The sequence below is a fragment of the Podarcis vaucheri genome, assembly GCF_965113315.1.
Source record: "Podarcis vaucheri genome assembly, chromosome: 5".
Taxonomy (NCBI): Eukaryota; Metazoa; Chordata; class Lepidosauria; order Squamata; family Lacertidae; genus Podarcis; species Podarcis vaucheri.
Window position 1 is genome coordinate 104,495,592 of NC_138763.1, and position 17,219 is coordinate 104,512,810.

A 17,219-nucleotide genomic window follows, 5' to 3' on the forward strand; every position below is an offset into this window, starting at 1 on the left:
ATTGCCTAGCTAATTTGGCAACTCCACTGGACAAAATCTGTGGCTAGACAATTTTGGCAATTACTGCATCAAGTGACTCACACCCTAATCCTACCAATGGGCTGTGAACATCAGCTGGTCCATGCTCAAGAGGAAGCCCAAAGGAGTGAGAGAGAAAACAGAGGCAGAAGTAAGACATCTTGGAGGAAAATCACTCTCCCCACCACTTGGTTGCTGAGTAAAACAAAATTGGGAGGGCTGGGGGCAGTTCTTTACTCTGGAAACTAATTACAATTTTCTTTCCTTCCCCTCTTTCTTCTTAAATCCCACCTCAGTTATTAAAAATCTACAAGAGCATTTCACAGAGACACAAAATGGAAGCCTGCCAGTCTATTCAGAGCCAACTCTGAGTAGCTCACTCTTGGCTCAGTAGCAAACCACAAATGGAGCACAAGGAAAGGACAAACCCTGTTCTCTCACACACAAGCCTCCAGCCTAAATTCTTTTCTCCTCTTCCAAAACGTGGACCTGCTACAGTCATTGAAGAGAGAGCCAAAAAGATCTCCACTAGGGAGTTCTAACAGTTGCCAATAAGTCATTGCATCCATTGCCCACCCACCCCCCACCCAAGAAAACTAATAGCAGGAATGACAGCTATTAGAAGCAGAAGCTTCCCTGAATAACATTTTAATTTTTCACACACCCAGCGAAGGATGCTTTCATAATAAGTGTGAGCGCCTCACCAAGCTTCTTTATCCATAGATCAAGGCTTTGCACCCGGGACCCTAGTAGGGAAGGGAAAACAGCTGAAAAGCCAAGCGCCCCTTCTTTCTTCTGAGCTGCCCCTCCCAGAGCTGACTTGACAGAAGTAGGAAAGGAGATGTCTGCTCTCAATGCCACTGATAAACAACACTTCAAGCAAATTTCAAAGTCCGTTTACAAAGTAAGAACATCAATCAAAATACACAAAAAACATAAAAGCCAATTTAAAACACAAAAGCTAGCATAAGAAATCAGCAGCAGAAATAAGATAAATTCAAGTAGGAAATAGGAACGTCTTTATTTACTTCCCAAAAGAAACAAGTGATAAAATGAACTTCCATCAGGATTCCATCGTTTCAGGGCCACCAGAGGAGGAAAAAAACCACTGCTTTGTTGCACAGATTTACATGTCACAGGTACTTTTGTCCTTAAATCAAGCCCAAGAGCAACACTGTGTTTCTTTATGGGCAAGTGTTTCTGTGAAGCATTAAAAAGGGACATTTACCAGAGCTGAACTCTGCTTCCTTGTGAAATCTTGTGTGGCCATGTGGGTCATGAGTCTTTGGCTTTCCTGCTCAACTGGTTCCTTCCCTTCGGGTAAAGCCTTGGTTTTTACACAGACTCTGATGTTTTCATTAATCACTGATAAAAACGCAATATAGAAATGCTATAAATGAAACAATGTCTACCATACTGCCGCCTCTCTCTCCTTCCTTCCTTTCTTCTCCTTCTTCTCCTTCTTCTTCTTCTTCTTCCAACAGTTTTAAAGGGTTTTTCTTGTGTTTTTAAATCTTCATAGTCACCTTAAGTACTATTTAAAGGTAGCTGTAAGCCATCTAAATAAATAAATAGTAAATGCTCGGAATATGCAATCCCTGAAATCGCCAATTAATAAGGATCGAGTAGAAAGGTAGAAACTGGCCTTTGCTCAAGACTCTCAAGAGCAACCATCAGCCAGAGCAAAAATCATGGTCTAGAATGGACCTATGGTCTGGTTCAGTGTAAGGCAGCTCCATAATCACATGCTCACAGACCTCTGCGATGTGGGAAGCAGCTTCAATGTTGCTATGTCCGTGCTTAATGCAAGCAGCTGTCTCAAAGCAACTTTTGCATGGTCTTAAAGTATCATACACAGAGTATGGCTGCCTAAACATGCCCAGAGGAAGTCAAGAAATGAGAGCACAAAAGACACCAGGCTGACACGAGGTAAGATCTTGGATACATAAGTCAATGCCCTCAATATTATGATGACAGGTCAGACGCCCTTTCTTCAGGGATGAGACTGGAGGCACAAAGAAGGACAGGGAATTGCACTCTGAGCCAGCCCCAGAAGCACCTAAGAAACTAGAAGCAGCTGAAGACACAGAGTATGATGTGAGGTACCACAAAAGCTTGCAGGAACTGGGGTAGAAGGGGGTAGGGAGGTGGTAAGAGTGTGGGCTGCTGGGCTGGCAGTGGTGAGGAGCACAGGGAGGGGCTAGGGAGGGGCAGGTGGGGCGCACTGCCCCAGGGGGCACTTGGCCGGTGGAGTGTGGTGGTGGGGAGCCACGGGACGGCTCCTTCGCTGTGCTGGCACTCTTCCTACCTGGCAACTAACTCTTTTCCTTTGAAGCAGAAGGGTGGGCTGCTGCTCTCTCTGGTTTTGCAACTGTGAGGGAAAGAAAACCTGGAGAGAGGAAGGGGTGGGGGGGGGAAGGCTGCCCTCCAAGCAAAGTGGGAGTAAACAGTAATGTGTACACAACCCAGCCAACCTCCTGAAATATCATTTCTTCTTGTTTTCTTCGCCTCAACGTCTCAGAGATCAATTAAAAGTGGTGAAGAAATCAGACCACCACCCCCTATCCTTTTTGGAAACAGAATCTTTTGTCATGATATTAAATAATTTAAATGGCAAGTTCACAAGATAAGCACTTTCGAGTGTTGCCTGCTTATAGTGTGTGTGTGTGTGTGTGTGTGTGTGTGTGTGTGTTTGGATATAGAGGTCCACATACATGTTTACACCATGTGAATACATAATGAGGGCACTGCTGCAAACAATCAGCTACAAAAACTGAGTCTTGTTTATACTGAAAATAAAATACCTGCAATGAAAGAAATGTGATGCTGACATCCCTTCCTTTAATTTTGAAGGAAAATGTAGCCAATCCACTTTAAATTCTTTAATTGCAGTGGATCAGCAGCCAGTATTTTTTAAAAGAAACTTGTGGATTGTTTATTCTGTTGTTGTTTATTCTTTTATATTATTCTTTAGAGTTTTATACTGCAAGTCTTTACATGTCTACGCAGAAGTCCCACTGAATGAAGCCTACGCCTAGGCAACTGTGTAAAGATTGTGCAGTCGTATACTGCAATCTTAAGCATAATTACTCAGAAATAAGTCCCACTGAGTCCAACAGGATTTACTCAGATAGACCTCAGGTAGATAATCTGAAAATGGCCTCGGCCCAGTATACCTGAAGGAGCGTCTCCTTCCCCATCGTTCAGCCCAGACACTGAGGTCCAGCTCTGAGGGCCTTCTGGCGGTTCCCTCACTGTGAGATGTGAGGTTACAGGGAACCAGGCAGAGGGCCTTCTTGGTAGTGGCACCCACCCTGTGGAACGCCCTCCCATCAGACGTCAAGGAAATAAACAACTAGCTGACTTTTAGAAGACATCTGAAGGCAGCCCTGTTTAGGGAAGTTTTTTATGTCTGATGTTTTATTGTATTTTTAATATTTTGTTGGAAGCCGCCCAGAGTGGCTAGGGAAACCCAGCCAGATGGGTGGGGTATAAATAATTATAATTATAACTGTTGCACATGGAAGTTCTACTTTTGACAAACAAAATAAAAAAATTCCTTCCTGTAGCACCTTAAAGACCAACTAACTTAAAGACAAACAATTTACTTTTACAGTCATACTACTTCTTAGGATTCTTCCAATGATCAATTAGTCTCTGAGGAGATCTATTTTTTAATGTGCTTTAAGAACAAATGTGTCGAGGGGTGTGTAGATGTGCGTGTTGTGTATGCAAATGTGTGCTGGAAGGTGGGTGTGGGGGCCTAACGGAGTCTTTGACCCGGGTGCAAGAAAGCCTGGTTTTGTTTGACCACACTTGGCATGCTGGCTGTGGGGCTCTCAGATGAGGAACAGTGAGGGGGAGGCAAACTCAGTGACTGCCCCAGGTGGGAAAAGCCCCAGCTACGCCACTGTAAGGGAACCTGCACTTGCGCCTGCCAGCAAACTGGTGCATTCCTGCCCTTGCTGCCTTCCTGTTCTGCCCCATCCCTGTCTGGCAAGCAGCAGCGGAGAGGGCAGCATAGCAGTACTGGCCAACGTGCCCCCCTGCAGCCGGGCACTTTCACAAGAACAGCCTGTGGTGCTAGCAGCTGCCTGGCCCAAGGCTGCCATGTCGTCCTCTGACTTGGAAGAATTCATCTCAGACTGCTGCTGAAACAACAGCTAAGCTACTTGCAGCTTACAAGGTCAATGCTCACAGGAAAACACAAACAGATACAGCATGGTTTAAAGGGTGCAGTATCAGCACCAGAGCTACAGGCTGAAGGAAAAAGGGGAGAGAAGAGAAAGAGGGCAGTACTGACAACAGAAGGAGGTGAGGAAAAAATGGTGAGTTGTCTCACATTTACAAAGCCAAGCTAGACCTGAACAAAACTGGAAGCTGAGAAGACTCAGAGCAGATGGCCTGAGGGTGCTACTATACTGCTCTTATGGGGCTTATGGGGCCAAGAAGACGAGAGAGGGAATTCGTGCAGGAGTCAGAATTGCTTCACACTCACTGGGACACTGGTGGATATGCGTGTGAAGGATAGATGTATATCCACGGACTCTAGAAATCTACTACGTAGTACATTTGCAAAGCTAAGCAGGGGCCAGTATGCTTTCAAATTTCACTTTTCTCTCAGATTCATTCTATAACCAGCCATATAAAGACAATAATAATGGCCAACTTACAGAATTGCCAGAAGGATTACTGGCATGTGTCATGAAGCACTTTCAACATTCTAAACTACCCACAGAAAATATTGAGTAGTGTTTTTTACTGCCCCCAGATCCACATTCATATATTTGATTAAGAGATTACCAAAATGATCTAGAGGTGGGTGTGGGGAGGGGAGATCCCATCAATTCATGTGCTGCTGCAGTGCGCACTTTAAGGAGCACATGCTGCACAGTAAACACTCATTGTGAATCTGTACTATACGATGTTTGCCTTGTCAACAGCTTCAGCTCACAGAGCAGATTAAAGAAGTCAAAGCAACAATGACTCCAATATATTAGTTACTGTTTGGTAACAGCTAATTTGGAAAGTTATTTAAAAATAAAATAAAATCAGTGTTTGTGTGTGGTATGCGAGCATAGCTAGCTACAGATATAGATATTTTTGCTCAAATAATCCTTTGGTAAACAGTCATACTTAACAATTGAATAATGCAGTACCTTTATTTATTTTTTTCATATTGACCACTTATAACCATGCAGAACTGACCAAATCTTTGGGAAATAAGTATTACTCAGCATGAGAACCTGAAGCCAGTTCTGACAGAGTGCTACAAACTTGGCTGAAACCTGCCTTGCAAATAAATTCACAGACGTTAATAGCCAATTAATAGACCACAGAAAAATTATGAACCCGCTGGCCTACACATCTTCAACGTTAAGCCATTTGTTTGAACATGTCATAACAATCTTTTAAAATAGTTGTTGTCACCTGGATGCAATTCTCACTTGCCACAAGCACCCAAGCAAATGACCATTGCAAAACCAAGATGAAAGTATATGAGCTAAGAAGTATCGAGAAGGGTATAAGCACAACATGAATGACACCATTTCATTTTGGATTGGAATATCTGGAATAATTTCCATCCACAGTGTATTCTGGTAATGTGCAGGACTCTCTCAGCAGTTATTCTGGCTGCATTATTGTTATAAAGATGCGCACAGGAGTCAAGTTCTAAGTGTTTTAACAATGTTGTGATTAGCAGCATGGATTTGTCAAGAATAGATCCTGCCAGATAAATTTTATCTCTTTTAAAAAATCTTGGTGGATTGTAGGAATGCTCTGGATCGAATCATCTTGTAGTATAGATGGTGATACAAACAATACTCAATGAGTGCTTATCTATGATTTCCCATCAAATGGGGGAGGCTCTGTTCTGGGCCCAAAACCTTTCAAGATGTCATTCAATTATTTAGGTGATGGCAGGGACGCGGACTTAGAAAAAATATTGGGGGGGCCCGGGAAAGCTCATGAATAATAAATAAGCTCATGAATATGCAAATAAAGTGGCTCCGGCCCTAAATAGGGTAAGCCACGCCCCCAGCCAGCCGATTGGCTGGCTGGGAGGTGTGGCCAGTCGGGATTCCCCTGTTCTCGCGGGATTTCCGGCAGTGCCTCCGATTAGGGCGCGCGGCTGGCTGGCTAGCTGGCGAAGGAGCAGGTGAGGAGGAGGCGGGGGACGGCGGCGGCGCTCTGCTGGAAGGGCGCCCGCCCGAGATTATTGGGGGGGCTGAGCCCCCCCCCAAATTTTTTTGAGGGGGCTCGAGCCCCCTCAAGCCCCATGGAGTCGGCGCCTATGGGTGATGGGGCAGAGAAAATCCTTATCAAGTTTAGAGATGACAAAAACTCTGAGCAACATCTAACACCTCCTCAGAATACAGCAATAAAATTCAAAATGACTTTGATAGGAGACTGGCCTGAAACAGACAAAAAGGAAAAGGAAATCTTAAGAAAGAAGATTCTGACTAAACATCAGGAAGAACTTTCTGATAATAAGAGCTGTTCGACAAAGGAGCAGTTTTCCTTGGGAGGTTGTGGACTCTCCTTCCTTGGAGGTTTTTAAGCCGAGGTTGGTTCTCCATCTGTCATGGGTGCTGTAGCTGAGATTCCTGCATTTCAGGGGGTTGGACTAGATGACCCTTGGGGTCCCTTCCAACTCTATAATTCTATGATTCTATGAAACCAACTTAAAAAGAGAGAGAAATGCAACATTCTGCATTTAGGCTAAAACTAAAATAAAACATGCAGGATTGGAGAAACCTGCCTTGGCAGTGCTACATGTGAAAAGGAACTTGGGATCGTAGTCAATCACAAGCCAAATATAAATCAGCCGTGCAGCATAGTTACAATAAAGGATAATGTGATTTTAAGCTGTATTAATAGAACAGTTTCCAAGTTTTGGGGTGTAAAATATCCACTTTATTCTGCATTAGTACAATTGCATCTGGAGTACTATGTCCAGTTCCAAGCACCACACTTTAAGAAAGGTATATGCATATGGAATGGATTCAGAAGCAAACAACAGAAATGTTCAATGGTATGGAAACAAGTCCTAGGAGGAAAGATGAAAGAAACTGACTATGTTTCGCCTGGAGAAGAGTGATGGGGAATACTATACCTGAAGGGTTGCCACAAAAAGGGGGCAAAGACTTGTTCTTTTTGCCCCAAGACAAGATCTAAAGGGCTCGGGTTACAATTAAGAAGTATCCAGCTGAACTTCAGGAGAAACATCTTGATGATATGAGCAGTTTGATAATAAAACTAAGGCCCTTAATAAACTGATTCCTGCACACCTAATGTCAGCACTCTTCACACAGTCAGTTCCAACCTGCACACAATCTCTGCAGACATGAGCATGCCCTAAAGTTGCATGGAGAAGTTGATGTCCAATTGCCATGATCAGGTAAGTTTATTCTCACTCATGACAGCCATGTATGTAATGTAGGTTATATTGTGCTGCCAGATTATCTTTTCTGAAATCAACATTTTATTAATTAGACATCTATTTCAAACAGGTGTACATATTTGCAATTTAAAAACAAACCAATTCCCGCCCTAAGGTAAGCATTAAAACTTTGTTGCCTTCAACATGTATATGATAATTTCCCTCAAGTCCTGTTTTGTCCAAATTGTCAATTCACAAGTTACTCATCTACTGGTATAATTTCTAAGTATTATGGAAGTAAAGTATTGCAATGGCTACAATCCTGAACATACCAATGTAGAACTACTGTACTGTGTTTCCAGACAACTATGTATGGATTGAGAATTAACAGCTCAATATATTTCTTTTTACATAAAATTAGTAAGTGAAACTAAACCTCTGCCTGTGGGCCAGAACTGTCTGCAACAGAATTACTGCACATGCCTTACTCAGCAAAATATCAACTAGCTAAGATATTTCTCTCTCTGCCAATGACATTTTTGCAGAAGGCCCTACAATTTTTTTAAAACTATCAGCCAAATGAGGGTGACCAAAATTAAAAATAAAATCAGCTAATACCTGAACAGAAAACAACAGGTTAGTCACCAACTGCAGTATTTCTCTTTGCTTCTTTTACTGCAATACAGAGTTTTCTTAAAAGTGTTCCAATCTCTCTGGGATGGTACTTTAGTGGAACTAGATACATGTAGCACTTTATTTAAATGAGTCAAAACCATTATATTTCCTCATAAAGACTAGAAGCAAGAATAACGAATGTTTGTGAGGAGGGTCCCCCTAGCCTTTGATAAGCAGAAATTCACCAGGTGAAGCTTCCAGCATAGAGTCTAACTGATAAGGAGACTTTAGAGCAGCTGATATAGGCACAGCCGTTTCGCCAGGGAGAAAAGGGAAGCAGCACTAATTGTGTGCATTACACATTATCCAGACATCCTAGAATCACAGGACTCTGGAGTTGGAAGAGGCATCAAGTGCAGTGCAAGAATTTCAACTAAGTCATACCAGGAAGGAGAGTCCACCACCTCCCTGTGGACTAAGCTGCAATCCTAGAGTACCCACTTACTTAAATCCCATTGAACTCAACAGAATTTACTTCTACACAAATATGTACTATAAGATGATTAATAAACTAACATTTAACCCAGCATGATCTCTAGACAATTCTACATTTCTGAGGCACATTCCTTCTTCTGCCCCATTTTCCTATGTAAAAGATTTAATATCGTAAAAGTCTGCATGTTTTGTCCTCTGTGAATAACCTGAGGCCATGATACTGAAAACTAGAGGAACAGGTGCCCAGATATTTGAAAAACAAAAGATCATTTTTTAAAAGATCTTATAAGATATTTAATTTAAATATTTTTTTTAGCGGCGCCTCACACTGATCCTCTTTGATTCCATGAGAGGGGACTTCATACAAACAACAGATAAAAATCCTAAAGGACAAACCAACCCCCAAAGCAACCGGAGAACATAAGGAACAGAAAAGGAACGAGAGATCATAAAACAATGCTAATAGTAGCAAGAATATAAAAGAATATAACTTTCTCTCACACAGAGAAGCACACACAAAATCTTTGCATATATGTAGTTTCTCATCCCATCTGAAATAACTGTGTGTGTGTGTGTGTGTGTGTGAAATAATAAAACTATTTTACAGCAGAACCATTTAAAGGAGGAAGAGCAGGCGTTTAACTCAAGTCAGCAATGGAGAAGACATGGAGTGAAGATATTTCTAAGAAATCCAGGGCTGTTTCTGTGCTTTAACAGGGGGGGTGGAGAACCTTTTATTTCTTTTCCATTTTCTTTAGAGGGAGAGGGACACACCAAACATTTTGTAGAACTCTCCCCCCCCCATGTGGCTTCCAGGCAGTGACCCCAGAACTGCATATTGGGGGGGGGGTGCACAGGACAACATTCCCCCCCCCTTCCTTGCCAACCCCCTTCTCCTCTTCGCCCTCCCCACCAAGACTTACTTGTCTCCCTCTTTCTAAACTGGCAGCTGCCCTCAGCCTCTTCTGACTCTGCCAGGCGGCGCTTCGGAGCCTCCTCGGGGGGCGGGGGGGGGGCGGGACCCCCCTCTCCGCTGAGAGAAAGAGGGCAGCAGCAGCAGGAGGAGGAGGAGGAAGGCGAGGGAGGAAGCGCGGAAGAGGACTCGGGGGGAGCCGGGGAACCCGTCGCCCGGTCGCCTTCTCCAAAGCCGCGGCTCATAGGAAAGGGGGAGCCAGCACGTTTAATAACTGAATGTGGGGAACAAAACAAACGGGGAGGGAGGGAAGAGTCGGGCTGGTCAGTCAACTTGCAGGCTGCTGCCGCCGCTGCCGCCGCCGCGGGGATGAGGTCATCGGTGTAAAAATAAAAGCGATGGCGTCATTGGAAACCAATCCCCGGGAATGAGCTCCGCCTGAGGGAAGAGGGCGGCTCCCAGGCCGAGGGGGGAGGGGGAGGGAGGCCAGCCTCGCCTGCGCAGAGACCGGCCCCCCAGGCACCGGGAGCCAGAGGAGCCCGGGCAGCTCCGCCAACTCGCCCGGCCGGGGCTGCGGCTCCCTCCGCTCTCCTCGCGGGGCCGGAAAGAGGCCTCCCTCCCTCCCTCCCTCCCTCCCTTTCGCGCTGCTGCTGCTGCTGCTGCTCTCCCTTCTCCCCCCCCCCTTTCTTCTTTCAATGTTTGTAATGTGTCAGAGCATTTCTAAAGTGCCAAGTCACATTGGGGAAGGGCCAGGGCTGCGTGCAAGAAAGGCCTTGATCCTAAAAGTACCCAGAGGGTCTCCTGGGAGGGCGAGCCCGGATTGCAGCTGCACTTGGTCTAGATTTGCACGTGGTAGCGAGCAGCTGGAGGGGGGGGAGGAGAGGCCCTCTGTCCCCACACCTGAGGGGCAAAGGAGTGTCAGGCTGACCCCAGGGAGCAGAGGTCGCAGGCCAGTCCACTGTCCCTCAGACCTTGTGGCAGGCCGGGGGGGGCTGGAAAAAGAGGCGAGGGGGGCAGTTAGTCCTCCCCCTAGACCCAGCCACTGCTCTTACCTTCCCAGGGGCTGTTACTGCTGCTGCTTCTCGTGAGTAGGCAGAGGGAGCTCGTCCGCTCTGCTCTCTGGCCCACAGGGGCATGGGGGGGCATGAGTGGCGCGAAAGGGCTGGCTTAAAAGGGGCTGCTTAAAATGATGCTTAGCCAGCTCAGCCCAGCCCCCTTCCTCCTCTAGGCAGGGCGGGGAGAAGCCAGGAGGAGGGAGGGAGGAGGCGCTGCCGTGGTTTGTGTGAGGGAGGGGAGGAATGGAATGGCGCAGGGAGCGGGATGGCACCGCCTGAACAAACAGAAACCCCATGCTGATCCACAGACAGTCCGTGGGCCGGATCCTGAAGGCAATTGGGCCTGATCTGGCCCGCGGCCCTTAGTTTGCCGACCCCTGCCATGGTTTGTACCACCGTAAACTGTTAAGACCATATTCATGGAAGTAAATCTTACTCTGCTATGAGTGATAGCCAAGGAAAGAAGATCATCCTAATCATAAAGATCAACTATTAACTTCCTCCCTGTGCTGTAAATCAAGTGCACGTTCTAACCAATCGAGATTTTGCAATCTGCATTGATGACAGGGAAAATATCAAAATTCAATTTTGGTCTCATGAAGGAATGAATTATATCTTAATTTAATCGTGTTACCTAAAAAATATTAACAGATTGTTCCTTTATTCACTTATCTAATGATGCATATAACCATCTAACATGGATATACATGTTACAATAACTAATGGCACATTTTTTTCCAATGATGTGAGGAAGAAACAAATGCTGACCTGCAATGACTTACAGATTTAATTCATCTTTAGAAGTAGTTTGCAAATTACCTGAAGTGATTTATTTTACATTTGAAGGAACTAAAATCATTCCCCATTGTCGTATTGAAAACATCTGTTGCTTCCTACATATTGGAGGGAAACAAAATGAGCACAAACTCTTGGAAAGATTGCAGAGTTAACAATCATTTTTAAAGCTTTCATCTTCATAGCATTTACAATAAGTGCGGGGCCAAGGTTGTTTGCCACTCTAGGTAGAGTGATTCATGAATGTGTATGAATTTTTTTAATAAAAGCCCTGTCAAATAAGACCATTGAATCCACATCCTCTTTCACACATGTGCCTCTGGAGAACTGAAAAGTAGATTGTGAAGGCTTACATTAATTCCATGGTGGGCCATCTCCACAACATGAACTTTCACTCCCCAAAGCTTGCTGGAAGACACATCTCATCTCTGTTCTGCTGTATGCAGACGATGCAGCAATACTCTCAAGAACACCTATTGGGTTCAAAAGAGCACTGAGAGCACTAACACAGTACTGCAAGTTACAGATAGGTAGTCGTGTTGGTCTGCCATAGTCAAAATAAAGAAATTCCTTCCAGTAGCACCTTAAAGACCAACTAAGTTAGTTCTTGGTATGAGCTTTCGTGTGCATGCACACTTCTTCAGATACACTGGCAACTTCTGTTTCAGTGTATCTGAAGAAGTGTGCATGCACACGAAAGCTCATACCAAGAACTAACTTAGTTGGTCTTTAAGGTGCTACTGGAAGGAATTTCTTTATTTTGACAGTACTGCAAGGAGGACCAGCTAGAACTCAGCTATCAGAAAACTAAGATCATGGCATTTGCCAAACGGCCTATGAGCTGCTCTTGGAGCATAGATGGCCACAAGATTGAGCAGGCCTCTTGTTTCAAATATCTGGGGGTAGTTTTTCATTCTGCTGGCGGCCCAGGGGGGTTATGTTGCTGATATTGCTCAGAGGAGCTCATCTGCAATCCTTAAATTTCTTAAAACGAGATGGTCACTATATACCTCCAGCATGCAAATTATTTGAAGCCAAACCAATAGCACAACTTCTCTATGGTGCCCAGCTGGGCCCCTTCTCCATTTTTGCACCCCTAGAACTTGTGCAAATCCCAAAATGTGTCCCTAATGCCACCCTGAGACTAGGGACAGGTGGAGGCCAGAGTGTGGGTGACCATACTCAACTACTGGCTCAGACTATCTTTATTTCCCCTTGGATTTGCCCCACTAACTATGAATGATGATTTCCAATCCACATGGAAGCAGGCAGTGGCAACTAAAATCTCAACCCTGAGCTTCTCTCCAGGTTTGCTACTCAGCATGGGATACGAACAGGCCAAAGTTCTCATAGAGGAACATGTTGTAGACACTGAGCGCTGACTGGATCTAGCCAGGACCCCAACTTTTATTGCCAATGAATCCTCCAGGTACTCTGCCTCCCCTATGGCATATCTAGCTAAACATAAAGTCCCTAAACACAGGAGGGCCTTTACCTTGGCTCATGCCCTCCCCTCCGCTGTCCTTGAAGGCTGATACAGGAAGATTGCTTACCTGGAGAGACAATGCCCCTGTGACTGGACAAATAGAACAACAGAGCATGTGCTTCTCCAGTGTCTTTATTACAGAGACATTCGTACTAGCCTCACCTTACCGTCACTGCATAAGTACCCAGGGTGCATAGGACAATTCTATACCTCCCTGCTGCCTTGAGATACCAACCCTGCTACAACATACAACGTTGCCAGATTTTGCACAGCAGCATTCAAAATTCATCGAATGATGACCTGTGCCACAAACTAGATATAATGAGCACTTGTATTAGAGTGCTCTGTAGACTGATAGCTATAGTCTTATATATATTAACCCACTGCTTTTTTTCCTAAAAAAAATGTTTAGGGGTACCCTCATTTTCCTACTCATATTGAAATACTGCCCCTCAATGAGGCCAAACTTAGATTCACAAATTGTTTAGGGGTATGCGTACCCCTGCTTCCCCCCAGAAAAAGCACTGTATTAACCTTTTATGCTCTTCTACTGTTGTCTAGGGGACACGGGTGGCGCTGTGGGTAAAAGCCTCAGCGCCTAGGGCTTGCCGATCGAAAGGTCGGCGGTTCGAATCCCCGCGGCGGGGTGCGCTCCCGCTGCTCGGTCCCAGCGCCTGCCAACCTAGCAGTTCGAAAGCACCCCCGGGTGCAAGTAGATAAATAGGTACCGCTTACCAGCGGGAAGGTAAACGGCGTTCCGTGTGCTGCGCTGGCTCGCCAGATGCAGCTTTGTCACGCTGGCCACGTGACCCGGAAGTGTCTCCGGACAGCGCTGGCCCCCGGCCTCTTGAGTGAGATGGGCGCACAAACCCCAGAGTCTGTCAAGACTGGCCCGTTCGGGCAGGGGTACCTTTACCTTTACCTTTACTGTTGTCTAATGTTCCGAACCCTTATTTTAGACTCTCTTAGCTTTTTTTTGGATCCTTATAGAGTTTGATATGTGCTTTCTGTTTTAACCCTTTTTAGTTTTTTATGGATGGAGACTCGCAACATTATACAGGAGGCAGCAACGAAAACCATCCCAATGAAAAGGAAATGCAAGAAAGCAAAGTGGCTGTCCAACGAGGCCTTACAAATAGCGGGGGAGAGAAGGCAAGCAAAATGTGAGGGAGATAGTGAAAGATAGAGGAAATTGAATGCAGATTTCCAAAGAATAGCAAGGAGAGACAAGAAGGCATTCTTAAACGAGCAATGCAAAGAAATAGAGGAAAACAACAGAATGGGAAGAACCAGAGATCTGTACAAGAAAATTGGAGATATGGATGTTGGATAGAAATTTAGTGGTTTTCAGCTGTAATATTATAAGGGAATATGAAAAATGGATTATTAATAGGCAAAAATTTAATGTTATAATATTTTAAGATTAATGATTAGGATAAACAAAGAGGGTAAGGATTTGCTGAACCAACAAACTCAACTGGAATACAACTGTTTCCTGCTTGGCAGGGGGTTGGACTCGATGGCCCTTGTGGTCTCTTCCAACTCTATGATTCTATGAAAGGGAGGCGTGAGGAGGTCCGGGAAATAAGCTAATGAAAAATAAGTAATGGAAAGAATGAGTTGTTTTTAACCATTTTTATTTTGTATTTTTTATTTTTTTATTTTTTTATTTTTACTCTGTAATACTTTGAAAATTTGAATAAATATCTTTTTTAAAAAAAAGAAAAGAAAAGAAAATTGGAGATATGAAAGGAACATTTCGTACAAAGATTACCATAATAAAGGACAAAAGTGGTAAGGACCTAATAAAGGACAAAAGTGGTAAGGACAGAAGCTGAAGACATCAAGAAGAGATGGCAAGAATACACAGAGGAATTATACCAGAAACATATGGATGTCTCGTACACCCCAGGTAGTGTGGTTGCTGACCTTGAGCCAGACATCCTGGAGAGTGAAGTCAAATGGGCCTTAGAAAGCACTGCAAATAACAATGCCAGTGGAACTGATGATATTCCAGCTGAACTATTTAAAACTTTAAAAGATGATGCTGTTAAGATGCTACACTCAATATGCCAGCAAGTTTGGAAAACTCAGCAGTGGCCAGAGGATTGGAGAAGATCAGTCTACATCCCAATCCCAAAGAAGGGCAGCGCCAAAGAATGCTCCAACTACCGCACAATTTCACTCATTTCACACACTAGCAAGGTTATGCTTAAAATTCTACAAGGAAGGCTCAAGCAGTATGTGGACCGAGAACTCCCAGAAGTGCAAGCTGGATTTCGAAGGGGCAGAGGAACCGGAGACCAAATTGCAAACATGCACTGGATTATGGAGAAAGCTAGAGAGTTCCAGAAAGACATCTACTTCTGCTTCATTGTCTCCCTGGTTATTTAACTTATATGCAGAATTCATCATGCGAAAGGCTGGGCTGGATGAATCCCTAGCCGGAATTAAGATTGCTGGAAGAAATATCAGCAGCCTCAGATATGCAGATGACACAACATTGATGGCAGAAAGTGAGGAGGAATTAAATATCTTTTTATTGAGGGTGAAAGAGGAGAGCGCAAAATATGGTCTGAAGCTCACAAAATTAAAAGACGCCTGCTTCTTGGGAGAAAAGCAATGACAAACCTAGACAGCATCTTAAAAAGTAGAGACATCACCTTGCCAACAAAGGTCTGTATAGTAAAAGCTATGGTTTTCCCAGTAGTGATGTATGGAAGTGAAAGCTGGACCATAAAGAAGGCTGATCACCGAAGAATTGATGCTTTTGAATTATGGTGCTGGAGGAGACTCTTGAGAGTCCCATGGACTGCAAGAAGATCAAACCAATCCATTCTGAAGGAAATAAGCCCTGAGTGCTCACTGGAAGGACAGATCGTGAAGCTGAGGCTCTAATACTTTGGCCACCTCATGAGAAGATAAGACTCCCTGAAAAAGACCCTGATGTTGGGAAAGATGGAGGGCACAAGGAGAAGGGGACGACAGAGGACGAGATGGTTGGATAGTGTTCTTGAAGCTACCAGCATGAGCTTGACCAAACTGCGGGAGGCAGTGGAAGACAGAAGTGCCTGGCGTGTTCTGGTCCAGGGGGTCACGAAGAGTCGGACACGGCTAAACGACTAAACAACAACAAGTTTTTAAAAACTTTTTTTTAGATTTTAAATGATTGTACCCCTCCCTCCTTATGCTGCTCTACGATCATAATAAAGATCTGTTGTTGTTGTAGACCAGGGGTTGGTAAACTACAGCCCCTGGGCCAGATCAGGCCCACCAGGCTCGTAAATCCAGCCCGCGGACCCTGCCGCCCACTCGGTCAGTCCCCGCGCGCTGAGCTAAGCCGGTGCAGCATTTCCTTTAGAAGAAGCCGCAGACGCCTCACGGGGACTGACTTCCGCAACACTGGGACTGCTTCGGATTGGCTGCAGGAATCTTTCTGATTTGAAAGAGAGATAGAGCTGGGTATCATCCGCATACTGATGAACACCCAGCCCAAACCCCCTTATGATCTCTCCCAGCGGCTGCATGTAGATGTTGAAAAGCATGGGGGAGAGGACAGAACCCTGAGGCACCCCACAAGTGAGAACCCAGGGGTCTGAACACTCATCCCCCCCCCACTTTCTGAACACGGCCCAGGAGGAAGGAGCGGAACCACTGTATAACAGTGCCCCCAGCTTCCAGCCCCTCTAGATGGTCCAGAAGGATGTTATGGTCGAAGGTGTCAGAAGCCGCTGAGAGATCCAGCAGAACTAGGAAACAGCTCTCACCTTTGTCCCTAGCCCACTGGAGATCATCGACCAGTGGAACCAAGGCAGTTTCAGTCCCGTTATGAGGCCTGAATCCCGGCTGGAAGGGATCCAAATGGTCCGCTTCTTCCAGGTATGCCTGGAGTTGTTCAGCAACCACCCGCTCAATCACCTTGCCCAAGAATGGAAGATTTGAGACTGGGCGATAGTTGGCTATATTGACCACATCTAAAGATGGTTTTTTAAGAAGCGGTTTGATAACCGCCTCTTTCAGCGGGTCTGGGAAGGCTCCCTCACAGAGAGAAGCATTCACCACCCTGCGAAACCCATCACCCAGCGCTTCCCGACTAGCCTTTTTTTATATATATATACATTTTTATTAAAATTTCACAAATTTTAAACAAACACAAAAACACAGACAAACACAACACAAATAACAAGTATAGTTTCAGATCCTTATTTTCTTAACATCTTTCCCTGACTTCCCCACACCTCCCCTTCTTGTATTCCAATTCCAATAGTTAGCTCAGCAAGTTCTTGTCCCCAGCTTTAACCTTATTATTATTATACTTAATTCATCTTAATTAACCAATTTTAACTTATAGACCTCAATTTAAACAACAATACTCATTCTTTACACCCTTTTCTAAGGTCAACCCAAATTCCCTTCCACAAATTTCCCAATTTTTATATTAATTACAAAACACAATAA

At 44.7% G+C, this 17,219-nt stretch overlaps 1 protein-coding gene across 1 annotated transcript in view; it reads right to left on the reverse strand.

The window, feature by feature from the left end:
• Positions 1-9,585, reverse strand: part of DUSP16 (dual specificity phosphatase 16) — a 55,824-nt gene extending 46,239 nt beyond the window's left edge. The window contains exon 1 of the mRNA XM_082223129.1: positions 9,436-9,585. The gene's annotated coding sequence lies outside the window, so the exon portion shown is untranslated. The remainder of the gene's footprint in view (positions 1-9,435) is intronic.
• Positions 9,586-17,219: the final 7,634 nt, after the last annotated feature.